General features: G+C 40.4%; 1 long non-coding RNA gene across 1 annotated transcript; it reads left to right on the top strand.

Moving 5' to 3' along the window:
- The first annotated feature begins 2,994 nt into the window (after positions 1-2,994).
- On the top strand, positions 2,995-20,823 carry LOC147821112 (uncharacterized). The gene is made up of 4 exons (XR_015447648.1): positions 2,995-5,527; positions 5,948-6,057; positions 18,852-18,973; positions 19,452-20,823. It is a non-coding gene; the product is annotated as an uncharacterized LOC147821112 (long non-coding RNA).
- Positions 20,824-21,503: the final 680 nt, after the last annotated feature.

The raw sequence follows: 21,503 nt of genomic DNA, 5'->3' as shown, positions 1-21,503 counted from the left end.
ATCTTCAAGAATTGACACAGTTTTGTACAGAAATGGCCTTGGCAGAAGATCTAGGTTAAGTCCATGGTTCACTCTTTTTATTACCTTTCTCCCGCTCAGGCATTAAGGCTACTTCTTTTCTTAGTAATGGAGAAGCTTTCCCTTCTTTATTATCTTCTCTAATGCCACACTGTCACCAGCAGTTCCTGTGGAAGCTAGAACTTTTCATTTAGTCTCTTCACACATTTTAACTATTTGGAGTATGCTTTCTGTAAAATATAAACTTTCCTTTATGTTTTATATTTTATTTGTTTCTAATTAGTGATATACTCATGAGAGGCTTCATTTCTCAGACTTTGGGAACTGCAGACAGACTTCACAGGCTTTTCTTTTCCAGGTATTTTATTTTCAGCTATGTCCCTCAAAGAGAGATTACCTGAGAGATCCAAAGATTAAAGATGGCAAGTTGGAAAGCCCTGGGGAACACAGCAGGCCTGGAGTGATTGGTAAGAGGCACTTGGTGTATTATAAACTTCTCTGTTGGGAAATTTAGTGTATGCTGATATCTCAGGCCGTTAAATCACACCACAATATTAAGTTGCTAAGTGGTGGTTGTCATTTGTGCTTTTATTTCCAACCACCGCTTAGCTCACTTCACCTAAGCTTTGGTAGAAATTTAGCTTTCAATGAAGAAAATAGAAATTGCTCAAATTTCTCTTTTATGTTATTACTAACTACTAGAAAAGTCATGAAAATATTGATGAGGTTATTTCATTTCTGAGGGTGAGACAAAAGGAAGATTCTTAGTTCTCAGGCCTCCAAAGCAGCACTTTAAATATGCAGGGCCACCAATTTCACTTGAATGTAGTACCCTACTTCAAAGGGTGTCAGTCACATACACTGAGACCTGATTGTTGCCTTTTGGAGTAGAGTAATGCATATAACATACAGTGTCCATGTGTTATGGCTTGGGTCTAGATGTTCCCCCAAGCCTCATTCGGTCATTGGTGGCTTTTTCAGACATGGCTGAATCTAGAGTGTGTGATGCTGGGATTAAGGGTGTGTGATCACTAAACCAGAACACTGATTGGTTTGGCGCCACACTAATCCCAGTAGTCTGGATCAGTTAAAGGAGCAGAAAGATGCTGTTAAGGTCCCTTTGTTGCTTTTGCTATTATGTGGGCACCATGAACTGTTTCTCCTCTGTGATGCCCCTCTGCCATGTGCCACCCTGCATGGGAGCCTACTGGTGATGGACCAAAACCTCTACAAACGGTGAGCTAAATAAACCTCTCTTCTTTTAACCTTGGATGGCGGGTGTTTTGTCTCAGCAGCAAGAGAACGGTAACACACCATGGTGGGAACAGGAGTGAGTATATATATACAGCATCGTGCACAGAACTTCCCTCCCTTGGGTCCAAGCATGATCCTCCCATTGCCAGACTCTAATGGACTCTGATAATCAGGTCTTTCAAAGGATGAGCTAGGAATTGTGGGCTCCCAGAAAAAAGTCACTCCTGTAGGTTTTCCAGGCTCATGTATCTCCTTGCCCAGAGGAGGCGGGTCCATAGAGGTAACAAGATCTGGAGTGAGGGTGTGGCTTTCCCTCTTGTGCATTCCAGGCTTTTATTTTGCAGAAGCCAAGTACTCTTTTTGCACTCCAGAAGCACCAAGTTCTTTCCTAGCAAATTTCCTCGTAGTGGGTCAATCTTTACCGCTTCCTAGGAGTTTCTTCCAATTCTCTCCTACCTCGGACTGCATCTAAAAGCTTTTTACTCTTTCAAGATTGAAGACAACTTTATTCTTAGATGTGTGGATACTCTTCCTTACGTGAAAATAATTTGTCTTAAAGCACCTGTATGTAAAATATATAAATATATGTACATATGTGATCTTTGAAAATACGTGTGAATCTATTTTGTTCTTTTGTTACTTTTTTATTCTGTAGTGTTTTGTGTTTTCCCTTTTATTAGTGTATGCTTGCAGTGCATAAAAATGTATTCACCATGGGGGATAGGTACCAGGTTGTATACAGGACCCTGTGGGGTAGGGACATGGGTGGGATAGCTGAGATGCGCTTCTATAGTGTGTTGAATGGGCAAGTGGAAATCTGAGCGTTTTGGTGTCATCTCAAATCAGGTATATGTCTTACCCTGTTCCGAGTCTTGGAGGGAATTTAGATTGTGACCAAGAAGAGAATTCCTCTGTTTTATTCTGACATCACTGCATTACAATGTATGTGCAAGTGGTGTTTACTGGTCCTAGGTTTTGCTCCTTTCTTTCATGAGCACTAAGATTTTCTCTGGGCAAAATTTTTGATCATCTTAGGTGTTTGGCAGGCAGTGACTATCAGCATTGCAAATTGTTCTTAGATTTGTGTGCCTTAGTTTTAAGAAGTTGTGAGAGTTTATGTGTATCTGTGCTGTTAATTGAAGTTTATTTAGTTTATTAGTTCGTGTTCGTCCTGGTTTGATTTGAGAGTTCATATTTTTGTTTGTTTGTTTGTTTGTTTCTGAGACAAGGTCTCCCTATGTAGTCCAGGCTGTCCTTGAACTGGGGGCAATCATCCTGCCTCAGCCTCTCAAGTGCTGAGATTACGGGTATGTGCCACTACACCCACCTTAAAATTGTTTTACTTTAACAATGAAAAGTTGTTTATAATTTCTAGATATGAGTTTTTATCAGATACGTATAAATTTTTTCTTCCATTCTGTCCTATGCAGATTGTCTTTTCCTTTTCTTAGTACATTTCAAAGAAAAGAAGACGATTCAGATGAGGTCCAATTTTTCAATTTGTTATAGACTTTGCTTTGACTATTAGATCTAAGAAGTCATTGCTTGTTAAAATTGGAAAATACTTTCCCTTATCCTTTATTTTAAAGGTTTTATTCTTTCAGATTTTATGTTTGTATCCGAGAACTAATTTTAATATTTCTATATGGTTTAATGTATCAATCAGTGTTCCTTTCGTGGGCGGTATATGTTTCTATCTATTTATATAAGTAATCACCTGTCTACCTCTTTATCATTGATTTGTTCCGCTGTCATTTGTTAAGAGGATTCTGTCTTCAGTAAGTTTTGTTTGTTGTATTGTCATTTAAAATAAATTGACAATATGTTTGGATGTCTTACTAAGACTCACCATTCTGTTTTATTGATATATTTGCAAATCTTGAAGCCAGAAATACACTCTTTTAATTTGGAAGGTTATTTCAAAGTCTTTAAAGTCAGCTGCTGTTCCTACAACTTCTTTTCAAAGATACTTGGTCTCTTCTAGTCCTTTGTACTTCCGCTTGTATTCAGTATTGATTTGTTAATTTTTGCAAAATAACTTTCTGAAATTTTGATTGGGATTACATTTTTCCCACAGGTTAATTTGCGGAGAATTGATATTGTTCTATGTTGTTTTGATCCAAGAATATGGAAGAAAGAATACACCTCCATTTATTTTGGTTTTCTTCTTTTGTTTTGTTTTTTTGAGACGGAGTCTCTCGCTATGTAGTTCAGGCTGGTCTTGAACTCACTGCAAGCGTCCTGCCTCATCCTCCTGAGTGCTGGGATTACAGGCATGCACCACCATGCCCAGCATCAGTCCTTTAATTTCTCTCAACAATTTGTTTTGTTTTGGGTCAACAGGTCTTACACATCTTCAAGATTTGTCCCTAAACATTTTCTATTTTTGAAACCATTATGACTAATACATTTCAGTTTCTGATTTTTTATGCTAGTATACAGAAACACAATTGTTGTAAATTTTTATTATGAGTCCTACTATCTTATAAAGAAACTAATTTTTATTGCTTTTTTAAATAGATTCTGATCTCTAAAATAGATCAAAATGGTCCACAAAACATTTTTCCTGCCGACCTAGGAATCTGAAGTAGTGGACCTGTCTGTACTACTACCCTTTCTCATTAAGACCAAGTAAGTGAAAGTACATACCATCTGGGAGAGATGAAGTTCCAACTGGCTCAGGCACAGGGAACCAGTGAGTAGAAAAAAGAGAAAACATCTAGAGAGATGGTTGTGGATGGGATCTGTTTGGCCTGGTTTCACAAGGTTATATTTCTTCTATGTCATGGTTTAGATCTAAAAATGTCTCGCCAAAGTCTCATGTGTTCAGAGGTGGCACTTTTAAAAGGTGATTGGACTGTGAGGTACTATACTTATCAGTGGATTAACACTGATGAGTGGATGAGTTGATAGGTAAAATGTGCTGTTAGAATGGAGAGGTAGTTGGAAGACCTGTGTCACTGGAAGAATACCTTAGAGCATTAGGAAAGAAGAAATAATAACAGAGTACATCTGTATGTTATGTATGATTACTCTTCTCATGAGGTTTGTACATTATTGATTAAACTAAGTTTATAAAGCCATGAACAATGATACTTGAAGGTGAAGAAGTTTAAGGGGCCCAAATAGAAGGTTAGATTTCTTCACGTCCCTCAAATTTCGTAAAATATTGATACTGGTAAACTGTAATAGATGATGTCTTTTATAATCTTAACATTCAGAGCAGTCCATATGAAAATTATAAAAGAGATAATTATAAAACATTATTTAAAGTTATAAAGATAAAATCACCTGTCCCACAGGAAGGTAAGAAAAGAGAAACAAAGGAAATGAAACCAAAACAAACATACAGAAAACAAAATGGCTGATACATGAAAACATCTAAGATTATCCTTAAATGCAAACAGCCAAAACACACTAGACAAACAGAAGAATTTGATAGCGCGAGAATAAAAATCATGAAGAAACTGTGCTATTTACTGGAAACTGACTTTATAATTAATAACATATGTAGGTTTTAAAAAGAATGAAAAATACGTACCATAAAACAGGAAAGTGCCACCCAATTAGGATTTCAGTATTCTCATGTGGTTTATCTCATTTATTCTAAGATTAGCACTGATGAGTAATAAATTAGAAGGACATGGAGACATGCGGATTTACTTGCTTCCCACCACTCTTTCTTTTTCTTTCCTTGAAAAGTATTGTACCTAAGTATGAATTTTCTAAACATCCCTCTATTTCCCTGTTATGGTTCAGAACTAAAATGTCTGTCAAAAGGACACAGGTTCAGAGATACAGCTTTTGGCTGTTGATTGGATTGTGTGGGGTTGCTATACCCATCAGTGGATTAGTCAAGTTATAAATCCATGACAGATTATGCTGTCAGGAGGTGGGGCCTGGTTGAAAGTGGTGTGCAGTGAATTAGCCAATGGTCAACTTGTAACTCCCAGCTGAACTGAAACAGCGTGGTCTGGGCATGGAGGATCCACCTAAGGATTGTTGTCAATAGCCATAAAAAGAGAACTGGAGGGGAAGATCTTGGCCTGTTGATTTTCTAGGAGAAGCTTGTTGCAGATGGTTTTCCTGATGCAAACTAGGCTGTTCTAGTCAGAGGAAGAGCTTGAGGCTTTGCTGTCGCTGGGAGTGGCCGCTGTTTTCCTCAGGAGAGCGCTGATCTTCACCTGTGAGCATCACTTCCCGGCTCCAATGCAGATATCTCAGCTCGGTGGCACAAATCCTTCATCTCATCAGCGTAAGTTTTCTGCCTTCCACCACTGGCCTTTCGGCCTTCCAGGTGCAGATCCTCAATATGGACGAGCATGAGACATTGCCCTGGGCTCTAGGCCACTGGCTGGACTCTTGGAGGACATTGCCTTGGACTCTAAGACTTTAGCTGGACTTGTGTGGCACATTGCTGGGATCCAGGCCCTTGGCTGGATTCTTTGGGCCTCTAGTGTTCGGTTAATCTCTTGCACTCCTTTGCATTTCACTTTTTTGGGTAATTATCATGAAATAATCCTATAAACTGTGTCCTGTAGTAAATGTAATATCTTACCAAAACCCAGAGTACAAGAAGGTGAGTCCCTGGGGGCATTACGTGGAAGGTTATAACCTTGTCCCTTGTGTCCCACACACATAACATTGTTTTGGGGGTTTTTTTGCCTCCCATTAGGTGAGCAGCTTTTCTTCACCATGCCATTTCTGCCTTGGACCAAGCTGACCATGAACTGAACCTTCTGAAACTTCAAAATAAGCCTTTCTCCTTTCAGTTTTGGATGTCAGGTATTGTGTCTCATCGATGGGCAACGTGACTAAGACAGAAAATCGGTACCAATAGTGGGGTCATTGTTGAGACTTTACCTGAGCATGTTGCTCAGAAGCCTTTAGAACTAGTTTGTGGGAGGCATTTATAAAGGATTGGAGAGACAAGCTAAAGAAGCTTTAGAATGCTATAAGGTGAGTTTAATGAGCAGTTTACTAGGAGCTCAGAAGACCTGAATGCGGATGGGAATTCAAAAACTGAAAGACAGGCAGGCCCATGAAATTTTAGATGGGAACTTGTCTCCATTTTGTCCACATCATAAGACTGTGTGAGGTTGAATTTAAAATTGGTGAACTAATGAATCTAGTGGAGGAAATATCAAGTAGCCCAACATTCAGTCTGTGGCATGGGTACTGCTGGCTGCTTTTAGCTCAATGTAGAGTGGAATCACATTTATCCATAAGCTTAATATTGAACCTAACCATAGAGTTTGAGTTCTCATCCAGTTTGGTTTGCAACCAGAATCGTGGAAAGAATTAAATTCGTGAACTGAGGTACCAATGTATAGTGAGAATCAAGAGCTAAAAAGCAGAGCTGAAAGAAGTAAAACTTACACACCTTAGGCACAAATAAAGGTCTTGTAAAGCTGGAGCCAAGGAGAGCTTGGGTACAGCAAAGAGGAGTATTTTTTAAAAGCCATGTACTTTGCCTTCCTGAGGTTTTGTTTTGGTTTTGGTACTGGGGATTGCACTCTGAACCTTGTTCTGGTGAGGCAGGCGGTGGCACCACTGAGCTAAATCTCTGGCCCCTTTAAAAAGCCATGTACTTTGAATTAGGGCCATAGAAAAGATGCCTTGAGATCATCCCAGGAAATGGCCAAATAGCATCCATCACAGGATCAAGGTTGTAAAAAGATAAACTCCTTTGAAAGACTGATTTAAGAAGAGATCCCCAGAGTTTTCTGTTCATTTGGGGGCCCCTAGGGAATTATTTCCCCAAATAAAGCTATCTAGGCCCTTAGCGGCCACAGAAGCCATTGTTCAAGTGTCCTGCCTACTGCGTGAGCTCATAGCAGACTTTGATATTATCCACATGGTGCTGATTTTACATGCATACTGATTTCAATAGTTGCGGGGTTATGGAGGCTCCCACTCAGATTTCAAAGGAAGTGGTGGGAGGCCAGGCACTGTGCCCCTGAGGAAAATGTGTGAAGTTGTACAAATGAAGCTCAAGGTGCAGTGGAGACCACAGGAAGTTGAAGATACCAGGAATGTTGAATAGCTGCTAAGGCGAGCTGCTGACAGCATAGCCAGCCGAAGAGAGAGGTCATGTGGTCTGCAACCAGCAAGGCCATAGGAGTTTTGGAATTCACATTACACCATAATCTGCTCCAAATGGTGGCAATGGCATTACTAGATGTAATGATTGCCCTCTGGGTTTCAGTCTTGCTTCGGTCTGATTCTTTTCTATTCCCTGTTCCTTTTGGAATGGGAATGCTTACCCTGTACCATTGCAGTGTGAGAGAATTTAGATTTCATTGGATCATGGGGCCGCTATGTTCGTCAGTGGATTAATCGCAGCTGGATGTGCTCTTAAGTGGGGTCTGGTTGGAGGAAATGAGTTACTGGGAGTGTGGTCCAAAAGAGTGTATTCTTGTCCTCAGTTCCTTCCCCATCTCTTTCTACATCCCAGTTGCCATGATCTAAGTCTCTTTTGTCCACCATGCCCTTCTACCATGCCATTTCTGCCTTGGAGCCAGCCTATCGTGGACTCTGAACACTCTGAAATAGTGAGCCAAAATAAACCTCTCCTCTTTTTTTTTTTTTTTTTTTTTTTTTTTAAATTCTGAAGATCTTTTCTTGGTACATTTTAGGTATACAATGCGTTTAGATTTATCATTGGGTGCTTGTACCTGTACATGATGTATCTTGGTTCTTATTTATTCCCCATTACCTGTGCACCCTTCACCCCCTCCACCCTTCCCTATTTACAGAGACTTCATTTCCATTTTTTTTTCATTTCTCATAATTTTTCCTTTCCCTTCTTTCCTTTCCTCTTCCCCTGCCACCACCCCTACCTCTTTGGACCTTTTCTTCCTATTTCAAATTATCAATTATTCATTTTAATCATTTTAACCCTTATTTACACTTTCAGTTTCTCACACTAGAGAAACTATTTGGTATTTACACATATGTGTCCTATTTATTTCACTTAAGAGTATGGCCTCGATATACGATATACATCCATTTAGCTATAAATGTCTCCAGCTTCTCATTCTTTATGGCTGAATAGTACTCCATTGTATGAAAAAAAAAAAGCACATCTTCTTTATCCAGTTTCCAGTTGATGGGCACTTGGGCTGTTTCCAAGCTTTAGCTGTTACAAACTGTGCCGCTATAAACATGGGTGTACATGTATCGCTCTGGTATGATTCTTCTATTTCTTTGGGGAAGATACCCAGCAGGGGAATAGCTGGGTCAAATGGGACCTCTCGTCCTAGTTCTTTGAGGTATCTCCATACGGATTTTCACAGTGGTTGCGCCAGTCTGCACTCCCACCAGCAGTCGAGAAGGGTTCCTTTCTCCCCACACCCCCGCCAGCATTTGTTACTGGTTGATAAGCTCTCCTCTCTTTAAAGTTTCAAGTGTTAGGTCCTTTTGTCCCAGTGTTGGGAAAATGTTGCTAACCTTTCAAAGTCCATTTGTTTTCAGAAATTATTTACCTTTAACTTGAGTCTCTTTAGTCACCCGCTGTCGTGAGAGGGAAAGATACCTAGTGAACTAGAATGAAAGGGTGGGAAAATGCTGTCAGTAAACAGTGTCACGTGAAAGGCTCAGAAATGCTCCCTTGTTGATTATTTCTGCTTGTTTAAGTGAGAATTTCTTTTTCCTCTAGCATCTGGGAAAGAATTAGGCTTTGCAGTGTCAATATTCTATCACCTAAATGTTTCTTTTCTTTCTAGAAGGTTTCCATTGTTCTTCAGTGGCTTCTCTGCTGGTTGGAGTTTAGGTGAATAATGGTTGTCTAGGCATGAGGGCACGTGCAGTACAAGAGCATGAGGGGTTGAGATGTTTGGCCTTTTTCCTTCAAAGATTGCTTTGGAAGTGGTGCAGTGGTTTTGAATGAGCCATCCCTAGTATCGTTATCATCCTGAGGAAGAGGAAATGACAGAGAGGTCATTTTTTTCTGGCTCCAGCAGTGTGCATGTTAAAAGATGAGGCAAGCGAAGAGACAGAGCAGGATGGAAGAGGAAGGGCAGTGGGCACGGAGTTTCCTGTATCGTTTGAATAAAAGTCCGTGTCAAAGGCTTGCAGGTATGAGTTGTAGGATGCCAGCTGCAGGAGAGGTGTCCTTGACCAAGGCTGTCACACGCAACCCTCTGTGCAGTTCTCTGCTCAAGCAGGTGTAATGTATACAAACTAAGCATTTTGCATTTCTTTTGTGGAGTGATGTAGGACACAAACACCACCATGTGGCCTCGCGGGCTGGGAATGGGTTTCAGACACAGAGCTGCCCTTCCCTGGGTAAGTTGCACAGCTTGGGTGCTGAGCCATCTCGGAGGGCTCTCAGAAGGACCTTGGAGAGGCAGACCCAGCGCACAGGGCCCTCAGGAAAGCTGCTCGTGTCCATTACACTGGGGTTTACATTTCATTGTCACAGGAGGCCCGAGGAAACTGCCAATAGGAATTTGGGTCGGCATGTGGCCTTCTCTAACCTCGGAGTTATTCTGAAGAATCTAATATGCGTTTCCTATGCTTTAATCCGCTTTGTTTTCACCTTTCAAATTTCCTCATTAAAACCTTCTCCTTTTTTATTGCCCAAATCCTGTTCCAATTGAGAACCCTCCCTGCTGAGTCCATAAGTACTTCACTCTGTCAGGAATTCAAAGTACTTAATTGCACAGGGACTGGACACTCTTACTCTGCATACTACATTGCATTCTCTCGCGTGGACATATAAGGGATCGATGTCGTACACAGAAAATTATATGCAACAGATTAGTCTACATTTTTTTTTTTTAATTTTGAATTTTGAGTGATGGCAGGATGAGAAAATCCATCTCAATTTTTGAGAAAAGGAATTATGCATTGGGTTTTCTGCCTTTCCTATTGAGGTATCTCTCCTTAATCTCGAAATCTCTGAGAGCACAGGGTGAGGGAGGGGTGGAGAGAAGAGAAAGAAGGGAGGCAGAGGGAAGGGGAAGAGGCAGTCCACAGGAAGTGCAACCAAGGAAGCAAGAGGTGATGATCAGATGAGTCTCTAAAGCCTTAGCGATGACTTTAGTAGTAAGTGAAATTCGGGATTTTTATCTTACCTCTACGTGGCCTCCTACCTCACTTCACCCGAAGCCGCCAGGAGGAAATTTAGACTAGTAAGGAGGAAGAACCTCTCCACTTTGTCTCCCACCGTCATGGCCAGAGTGCCACCTCTGTTTGCTCTCCGTACAGTTTGCTGTTTATTTGCCTGTGTCCCACAGGTTGCAAGTGTTTCTTTGTCTAAAGGCTGATTTGGAAATAGGTGGCCATTGTAGCTGCTGCGTCTGCTGCTGCTGCCTCGCAGCAGCTCTGATTAGAAGACACCAAGCGGAGTCCTGTGGAATAGTGTAAGGAAGAGTCAGGTGGGCAAGAAGGTAATTTTTTCCAGCAGTGTTCCGACTGAGCTCTGTCTGGCTTGCCAGAGAATACCTAAATATGGTGAGTGTCTAGAGTGGTTTTGCACCTAACAACTGACTTTTCAAGTATACAAAGTAGTTTTTGACGTGCCAATGATATTTAATTGAAGCTAAGCATAAAAATGCAGCAACATCTCCTAAGTCTGAGAGAAAGGGAGAGGAGGTTGCTCATTTTCTCTGAGCCCTAAAATTTGTCATGCTGAGCATGCAGCAGGAAGAGGGGAGCACTGGGAGAACGACAAAGGAAGAAAGAGGGAAAGGGCATGGTTTTCTTGCAGACCTTTTAAGTGCGTTCTTCAGACTCCCCGGAGACAGTGCTGGCTGAAGTGGCGTGAGGGAAAGGCAGGACTCCGGCCTCAGTCATGCTGTGTGCACTGCCCTCCTTCAGAGAGTGCTCTGCCCGTTACGAGAAAAGTGGGTGGCACTTCGTGAAGTGGGTTAAGGCACAGCAACTACAGCCTCAGTGCCGGCCCTGGGAGCAGGGTATGGCCACCTGCACACGGATGCCATTTCTGGACTCTCAGGCCACCTGCTCACTGCAGATTCAATTCATAGGACTCTCTTTAAGAGCCTTGTATGGTATGGGATAAAAACCCAAGGACTGGGGTTCCCTGGGACTAGCCTTACCTGCAGTTTTGCCACAGCTTTCTTTCATGGTTTAAAAGGCCAAGAGGACCACTTTCACCATGCTGTGTACAGTACTCTGCTCAGCAAGGTGGCATTCATCTAGCTTGATATGTGAATGGCGCCTTTCTGAGTAGCGTAATGTGCAGGATGATCAGCGTCTATGGTGGCATCGGTAAGCGGGCGGAGCTTCAGTCACAGAACTTTGTTCTCCGGTACCCAACATTCAGTGACGGGTCAACTGCAAGTACACTCTGTGCGCCTTTTTTTTTTCTTTTTTTAAAATTCTTTTATAGGTACATTTTAGGTAAACAACACATTTGTATTTCTCATTGGGAACTTGTCCCTTTACATGATGCATCTTGGTTCTTATTTTTTCCCCATTCCTAGCCCTCCCTTCCCTATTTACAAAGACTTTATTTCCATTTTTTCCATTTCTCATCATTTTTGATTTCCCTGCTTTCCTTTCCCCTGCCCCTCCCACTACCCCTACCCCTTTGGACCTTTTCTTCCTATTTTGCATTATCGATGATTCATTCAAATCATTGGTACATTTTAGGCATACAATATAATGACAGTCATCATTGGAAATTTGCAACTTTCCATAATCTCTCTTGGTTCTTATTTTTCACCTTTGCCTAGCCCTCCCTTCAACCCTTCCATTCCTCCCTATTTACAAAAATTTTGTTCCTGTTTTTCCATTTTCTCATATTATTTCCATTTTCTTTCCTTTCTCCTACGCCTCCCACTTCCTTCCCCTTTGCCCTTTTTCTTCCTATTTCACATTACCTATTACACATTTTAGTCCTTATTTACACTTTCAGTTTCTCACACCAGAGAAACCATTTGGTATTTATACATGTGTATCCTATTTATTACACTTAAGAGTATCGCGTCAATGTGTATCCACTTAGCGATAAATGTCTCTAATTTCTCCTTTTTTATGGCTGAGTAGTATGCCATTTTATTTTTTAAAAAACACGTTTTCTTGATCCAGTCTCCAGTTGATAGGCATTTGGGCTGTTTCCAAGTTGTAGCTGTCACAAACTGTGCTGCTACGAACATGGGCGCACATACATCACTGTGGTATGATTCTTTTAATTCTTTGGGGAAAATCCCCAGCAGGGGAATAGCAGAGTCAAATGGGACTTCCAGTCCTAGTTCTTTGAGGTATGTCCACACTGATTTCCACAGTGCTTGCACCAGTCTACACTCCCTCCAGCAGTGGAGCAGGGTTCCTCTTTCCCCACAGCCCCGCCAGCATTTGTTATTGGTTGATTTCATGATAGCAGCCATTCTTTCTGGAGTGAGGTGGAATCTCAGTGTCGTTTTCATTTGCATCTCTCCAGTGACCAGTGATGTTGAACATTTTTCCATGTATTTATTTGCTATTTCTACTTCTTTGTCTGAGAAATGTCTGTTCATTGCAGATGCCCATTTTCGGATTGGTCTTTAAATTTGGTAGGTCTGATCTTTTAAAGTTCTTTATAGATTCGAGATAGGAGACCTTTGTCTGAGGAAAAGCAGGTGAAGATTTTTTTCCCACATTGTGGGTTGTCTCTTCACACCGCTGGTGGTTTCTCTTGCTGTGCAGAAGCCTTTTAATAAGAAGAGATCCCACTTGTTGATTCATTGTGCTAGTTCACGGGAAATTGAGGTTTTGTTCATAAAATCTTTTCCTACACTGATGTCTTCAACGGTTCTTCCTAGCCTCTGTTCCAACTGGTTCAGAGTTTCTATTTTAATATTTAGATCTTTAATCCATTTTGATTTGAGTCTAGTGCATGGCGAGAGATACAGGTCTAATTTTAATCTTTGGCAAGTTGAAGCCCAATGTTTCCAGCACCATTTATTACAGAGGCTATCTTTCCTTCAGTGAGGGTGTTTGGCTCCTTTATCGAAGATGAGATGGCTGAGTGTGTCTGGCGTTGTTTCTGCATCTTCTAATCTGTTGCACTGGTCCTCAGGTCTGTTTCTTTGCCAGTCCCATGCTGTTTTTTATCACAGTAGCTTTGTAGTATAGTTGCAGGTTGGGGAATGTGATAACCCCCTGCCATGTCTCTGTTACCTAGAATTTCTTTTGCTATTCTGGGTCTCTACTTGTTCCAAATGAATTTGTGGATTGTTTTCTTGAGGTCCGTGAAGTATGCTTGCTGGGATCACAACTGGAATTGCATTGAATCTATATAGCAGTTTTGGAAGTATGGCCATTTTCACTATATTAATCCTTCCTACCCAGGAGCAGGGGATGTCTGTCCATTTTCTGCTATCATCTTCAATCTCTCTTTTCAGAGTGCTATAGGTTTCAGAGAAGAGATCTTTGATTTCTTTCGTTAGGTTGATTCCTAGGTATTTCAGTATTTTGGATGCTATTGTGAAAGGAATTATTTGCCCTATTCCTCTCTCAGTGAGTCTGTCATTCGTGTAGAGGAAAGCTATTGATTTTTGTGTGTTGACCTTGTAACCAGCTACTTGACTGAATTTGGTTATTAAGTCTAGAAGACTTTTGGTGCAGTTCTTGGGATCTGCTATATAGAGTATCTTGTCATCTGCAAATAATGACAATTTGACTTCTTCATGTCTTATCTTTATGTCTTTTATTTCTTTCTGTTGTCTAATTGCCGTGGCTAATGTTTCCAAAACTATATTGAACAAAAGTGGTGATAGTGGACATCCTTGTCTTGTTCCTGATTTTAGTGTGCAGGATTTCAGTTTTTGACCATGTAGTTTGATATTGGCTGTTGGTTTTTCCTAGATGGCTTTTATCAGTTTGAGGTAGAGACCATCTATTCCAATTTTTGTAGGATTTTTATCATAAATGCACGTTGGATTTTGTCAAATGCTTTTTCTGCATCTATGGAGATAATCACGTGGTTTTTTTTCCTTGGCTCTATTGATCTAGTGTATTACATTGATTGATTTGCGTATGTTGAACCCCCCTGCATCCCTGGGATGAATCCCACTTGATCAGGGTCTATGGTCTTCTTGATGATCTTCTGCATTCTGTTTGCCAGGATCTTATTAAGGATTTTTGCATCTATGTTCATTAGCGAGACTGGCCTCTAGTTCTCCTTTTCGGTTGGGTCTTTCTCTGCTTTGGGGACAAGGTGATGCCTGCTTCCAGGAATGAATTTGGGAGTATTGCTTCCCTTTCAATTCCATTGAAGAGTTTAAACAGTAGTGGCAGTAGTTCCTCTCCAAATGTCTTGTAGAATTCAGCAGTGAAGCCATCAGGGCCCGGGCTTTCCTTAGTTGATAAGTTTTCAATTATGTTTTCAATTTTATTGGTTGTTATTGGGTGGTTTAGAATTTGTAGGTCTTCTTCGTTCAACTTTGGTAATTCATATGTACCTAGGAATCTGTCCATTTATTCTGTGTTGTCCATCTTATTGGTATATAGGTTCTGGAAGTAGGTATTGATGATCCTCTGGATTTCTGCTGGATCTGTTGTAATCTCACCCTTTTCATTCCTAATTGCATGGATTTGGGCCTTTTCTTTCCTTTTTCTGGTAAGGTTGTCTAAGGGTTTGTCCATTTTGTTGATTCTTTCAAAGAACCAACTCTTGGCTTCATTGATTTTTTTGTATTGTTCTCTTAGTCTCCATTGCAATGATTTCTCCTCTGATCTTTTTAATTTCCTCCCTTGTATGAGCTTTGGGGTTGTCCTGCTCTTCTCTTTCTAGAAGCTTGAGGTTCAGCATCAGTTTGTTTAATTGGGCTCATTCTGTTTTCCCAATATGTGTATTCACTGCTATGAATTTCCCTCGTAAGACTGCTTTCATTGTGTCCCATAGATTCCAATATCTTGTTTTCTCATTTTCATTTCATTGAAGGCACTGTCTGATTTCTTGTTTAATTTCCCCTGTGACCCATTGGTTATTCAGAATGTGGTGTTCAATTTCCACGTGTTTATGAAATTTTTCCAGTTTCTTTTGCTATGGATCTCCAATTTCATCGCACTATGGTCTGATAATATATGGGGCATAACTTCAATTCCTTTCCACTTACTTAAACATGTTCTATGTGTGAGTATGTGGTCTATCTTGGAGAATGACCCCTGTGCAGCTGAGAAGAATGTGTATTCTGATTTTGTGGGGTGGAAGACTCTGTAAACATCTGTCAAGTTCATTTGTTCAAGAGTTCGATTGAGTTCCAGCATTTCATTACTTATTTTTTGCCTACTTGGTCAATCTCTTTGTGACAGTGGGGTGTTGAGGTCCCCCACTACAATTGTATTAGTGCATAGATGACTTTTCATGTCCGTTAGTATTTGTTTTATATAGTTGGGCGCACTAGTGTTTGGTGCATAGATATTTATGATTGTCATCTCTTCCTCTTGGGTTGTTCCCTTGACAAGGATATGTAGTGCCCTTCCTCGTCTCTCTTAATCAGTGTTGGTTTGAAATCTACTTGATCTGCAAAGAGGGTAGCTACTCCTGCCTTTTTTTGAATTTCTGTCACATGGAGTATTGTTTTCCACCCTTTAACTTTCAGTCTGTGAGTTTCATTTTGAAATAAGTGTGTTTCTCATAGGCAGCATATTGTTGAATTTTGCTTCTTGACCCATTCTGCCCCTTCTGTTTCTTTTGATTGGTGAATTGAGACCATTAACGTTGATGGTTATAAGTGAAACGTATTGACTTGTCGTTGCCATGACTTTTTCTTTTTGTTGGGTTCTCCCCCTTTACATTTAATTTCTTGTTGTGCCAGATGGGTTCATTCTGCTTTGCTTCTTGGGGTTGTGATCCTCAATGTCTGTTCCTAGGCTATTGTGTAAAATTTTTTGGAGTGCTGGTTTGGTATTTACGAAGTTCCTAAGGTGCTCTTTGTTATGAAAGTACCTTACTTCTCCATCAATTTTGAAAGATAGTTTTGCAGGGTACATCAGTCTGGGTCGGGGGTTGTTTTCTTTTAGGGCTTGGAATATGTCACTCCAAGCTCTTCTTGCCTTGATGGTTTGTGTTGAGAAGTCTGCTGTGATTCTGATGGGCTTTCCTTTGTATGTGATTTGTTTCTTTTCTCTGACTGCTTGTAGAACTTTGTTCTTCTGGTGAGTTTCTGGAATGTTAACAATTATACACCTATGTGTAGATTTTTTTGGATCAAGGGTATTTGGAGTCCTATATGCCTCACTTATCTGTATGTCAAGTTCTTTTCCCCTGCTTGGGAAGTTTTCTGCCATTACTTCTGTGAAGAGTTTTTTAGGTCATCTGCACTCTGTCCTGTGTCTTCATTGACTCCAATCAGCCTTATGTTATTCTTCTTTGCATCATCTAGCAGCTGCTGGATTGATGTCTCGTGTTCCCCTATAATTTTGAAGCAGTTTTTCTTTTTCTGGTCGTTAATTGAAATCTTATCTTCTAAATCTGAAATTCTGTCCTCACATTGGCTCATTCTGCTGTGTAGAGTTTCAGTGATATTTTTCATCCCCTGGAAATCTATTTGCATCTGTTGTATGGATTCCATTTGTTTCCTGTGTTGGGATTCCATCATGTTCCTCACCTTCTCTCTAGATTTATTAATCATGTCTTGCACTAGGAGCACAATTTCTCCTGTTATCTGAGAAATTATTTCTGATGTCATTTATTCCAGATCCCCTTTTGTTGCCAGTTCAGTGGGTCCAGTTTGTTGAGTATCAGAGTGTTCCATCTCATTTCCCTTTGTGGTTGCTGAAGGTGATCTGGAAGTCTGGTTTTGAGACTTATTTACATGTTTTCTCACTTCACCTGGGGGGGCAAAGGGGTGCTGTTGGCGTCCGCATGGCTCACCTCCTCTGAGCTGGGAGAGGTGGGACAGGGCCCGCGAGCTGCGGTAGGAGTGGTGGCCGGGAAGCCCCTTTCTCTGGACCAGGAGCCAGTTTGGCGGCGGCTCAGAAGCCCCTTCCTCTGGGCTGGGAGCAGCAAATATATGTGCGAATATATGTATATATTTTTGTGTCTGTGTGCATGTGCATGTGCATATATATATATATATATATATATATATATATATGTATGTATGTATATATGAGCCCATTTGTAGTCATTAAGAGATGTATTAGAAACTGGCTTATAGGGGTATAGAGGATGACAAGTTCTAAGTTCTGCATGGTGATTTAGAAAACTGGTGGCCCAGGGAAACTAAAAGTATATTAACAGTCCAACTCCAAATGCCAGAGTCCTGGGAAAACCAACGATTCAAAGACCAGAATATTCAATACCCAGAAACAGCCAATGTTCATTTGAAGTACAAATCCAGGAAAAGACAGATGTACCAGTTTGAAGCCAGACAGGCCAAAAGAATACTCCCAACCTGAAAGGACAGTCAGACTTTTTATTCTATTTATGTACGAACCATAGCCAGCCCTATTTTTTGTTGTTGTTTTTGGTACTGGGGATCGAACTCAGGACCTCTAGCTTGCGAGGCCGGTGGTGGCACCACTGAGCTAAATCCCCTGCCCTTCCAGACCTATTTTTATGGGGAATTTCCCTTGAGGGCATAAGTTTTGGTTCATAAGTTATCGTAAGTTTTTCTGTTATGCACAGAAATAATACGGAATGTTCAAAGTTCCCCATTTTTCAGAGAAAGAAGAACTTACTATATGGACAGTGGTACACACAGGAACGCATACAGACTAGAGGACTAGGGGACATTCCTCACCGCAGCTACTTAGGCTGAGTCAAGAGGATTGCAAGTTTGAGGCTAGCTAGGGAAACTTAGACTTTGTCTCAACATAAAAAATGCTGAGATTGTAGTGCAGTGGCAGAGTGCTTACCTAACATTCATGAGGCCCTAGGTTCAGTTCTCAGTCACACACACACACACACACACACACACACACACACACACCCAGAGTAATATAAGTTGACCTTCAGAGACAACATGACCTTATATATAAAACAACCTAAATAATTCAAAAAGCCAATCAGTAATTCTTGCAAGGTCAATGTTTTAATAATCATTATATATATATATAAATAATAAGGATAAATTGAAGTGCAGAACATGAAAAGAATAACATTTAGTAAAAATTGGGCTTTAATTTTTTTCAACATGTTAATGCAGTTATAAGTGTACAGGCTTTACAGCCTTGTGTGAGTTGTCAGGTATGTGTGTATGTATGATACCTTGGCTGTTGCACTCAATTTGTTCAGATTTGTGTTTGAATACTGAAAAGTTTGAGAACTGCATGTGTTTTTCCTATAAGAAATAATGGAAAACCACATAATAGGTTTTGAAGCTCAAAAATTACACTGATCAATTCATGTTTCAAGGACTTTGAACAAATTTCACAATGATTTCTTTCTTTAACTCTATTGTGGGTCTCACAGTTTTCCTCTTAGCTTTACTGCTGCTGTCACTAACTTTCTTTGGAGCTGTGGTTGTGATATTTTACACAAAGCACAAAAAGGCGCATAATGACGAAACACACTAACACATGCGCTGTGGGTTGTCCGGGTGAGAGCGGCACTCAGACTGAAGTCGCCCCTTCGTGTCCTCGGCCAGACATGACCCCTGACTTACTCTCAATCCCTACAGGTCTTTCAGGTGGGAGTTTCCGTTCCACTGTCCAGGAAAGTGAAGAACGCCAAGCAGATTGTTTTTCCAACTTTGCTGTTCGGGTGTGGAAAGTTTGAACTTGGAGCCATTCAACAACTGAGGTATCAACTATATTAGGTTCTTAAATGTAATTGTTTAAATTATTTTATATCACAGCTATTTAGCCTAGTTTTTCTGCTAGATACTGATAAAGATGTTTCCCATGCTCCATATTCAGCTCCATATTTTTTATCCACGTTTTTCAGATACTTGATTTCTTTTCTTTCTTCTTTTTTCTTGTTTTCTTGTTCCCGGGATTGAACTCGGGTCCTTACACTTGCGAGCCAGGTGGCAGAACCACTGAGCTAAATCCCCGGCCCACAGATACTTCATTTTGACATATACCTCAGTGAGAAGTATATTTCAGTTCTATGTGCCACACTTTTTAAAAGTAGTCTCTTTAATGTATCTTTCTCCATTTTTATCTTGTTTTTTATTCTTAAACACATTATTTCTCATAAGTAACATAGAAATTCCTTGCATTTTTATAATTAAAAATGTATCTTTTACCAGAGAAGTTCATTTCATTTATACATACAGAGTTCGCCAAAACATATACACACACTTCAAGAAAAGAAAAATTGTGTGGGGGACCCTAGAGGATGTCGTGTATCACAGAAGACTCAGTACACTGCTGGCCCTTAGAGAAGAAATTGAAAATGCATGTGCGGCAATCTCAGTGACCAAGGTTATGCAAGCAGCAGTTCCCTGTACTAATAAATGCCTGGAAGCCCATGGCCACCACTTTGAGCAACTCTCCTATTTGCAGAGGCCAAAGGGTAACTTTTATTAATCTCATGATGTCTCAGTCAGTTTGGTATTAAAATATTGATACAAGTTTTTCCTTTCCTGAAGTATGTATACATTTTTGACACTCTTTGCAATGCAGTTGCTGATAGAGTTAGACAAAAAGTATAGTGTGTTACCATGATCATCTCCCATTCAGTCTATATTCTCTCTCCCCTTTATGCTGCCTTTCCTGCTTTCCATGTCTGTTCACTATTTTTCTCCTTAGATTTGCATTCAAAGCAGTCATTTTAATATGGATCACTCATGTATCACAGACTACTTTTTAGGATACTATGCTTCATTTTCCCAAACTGTGCTGAACACTTAAAGTTTTATTGTTTTCCTAATCCCTGTGGTTATTTGTTACATATTTATATATTTTATTTTGAAATGTATGACGAACACAGGAAGATATTACTGATGTTGTTTCTTTAGAAAGTCCGTATTTTAATAACTAATTATTGTTCATTTGTTCCTGCAGTTAACCCTTCAAACTGTTTTTCTTTTAGCCCACACAACTGTAATATTTTATGTAATGCAAACTATAGAGGCCGTAAAAGCTGTGAGCTTATTTTTTCTTGGCTGAAAACATTCTTTCCTTAAATTCTGAAGAATGTTCATTATTCACATTTAAAATATTTCCAGTTGTCTGGTGTCTTGTGTGTGTTCTCTTTTCTGGAAGCATTAGCTGTGACTTTAGTTTTGTTTCTTTTAAAGTGTATGTTTTTATTTTGGGCTGATTTTAAGAGTTTCCCTTTATTTTGAACACCTATGACTGGAGTTGGTAACCATTTTCTGTAAAGAGAAACAATAAATATTTTGCACTTTGTAATCCATACCTTCCCTGAGCCAACTACCCAACGCATCCTATGTAGCACAGAATCAGCCAGTGACACTGCTTAAGCAAATTGTTGTTTTCTGACACAACTTTAAGAAACTGGTACACGCCAGTTACTGTTTATGTACATCAGATAGTGAGCTGTACAATAATCATAGAGGATATACTTATAGTTGATTTAATCCACCCTACAAAATTCTGTTTCCATAGTTAGCAAACTACGGTGGTAAAAGTGACCTCAGTTCCATCATAGGTTGAGCTGCATCGATGATGAATTTCAGTTTTAGTAAGAGTCAGTCCAGCTTCTCTTCATGCCTTGGCTTTGGCATGGCCCAGTTGGACTTCATGAGAGATTTCTGTCCCCTGGGACGTGAAAGACTGCCAGAGACTGAAATTTACCTTTCAGAGATTTTTACTTTGGTGTGTTTAAAACTGACAAATGCCATGGCTATGCCACTATTCATGGATTTGTGGCCACCCTACCCGCTGAGCAGTGCCACAAAACTGCCATAAATCGCAGTCTTCCTTACAGATATTTTTGGGATAGTTCTCAAATCTGCAGTAAGTTTTACCACATGTACTGGTTTATAAAATAAAAAAATCTGGTGTTGCATTTTGGTTTTCTCCTCTCCCCAGTGAAGTGCCTTTGCCAGAGACGGCCAAGATTCTTAATCCAGTACCCATGCTAGCAAGGGCTCCCCAAGAAAACTGATGGTCCTGAGGCTATGTGGAAAAGGCTTTTTGCCTGTTGGGAATTTTCTTTTATTTCGTACTTGCTTCCGTGACCCTGCAGTAACTTTACATTTAAAGATACACACTTTTGAGACAGGGTCTCGCTATGCCATGTAGTTCAGGCTGGCTTTGACCTTACCGTGTAGACCAGGCTGGCCTCTAATGCTCAGCGATCCTCCTGCCTCAGCCTCCCAAGTGCTGGGATTACAGGTATGCACCACCACACCTGTCTT

Source organism: Heterocephalus glaber, unplaced genomic scaffold (assembly GCF_053883595.1).
Source record: "Heterocephalus glaber isolate CG9 unplaced genomic scaffold, H.glaber_assembly_v1.0 deba00001763, whole genome shotgun sequence".
In the NCBI taxonomy this organism is placed as follows: Eukaryota; Metazoa; Chordata; class Mammalia; order Rodentia; family Bathyergidae; genus Heterocephalus; species Heterocephalus glaber.
Note: the sequence above shows the minus strand (reverse complement) of the source record. Positions and strands in the feature narration are given on the sequence as shown.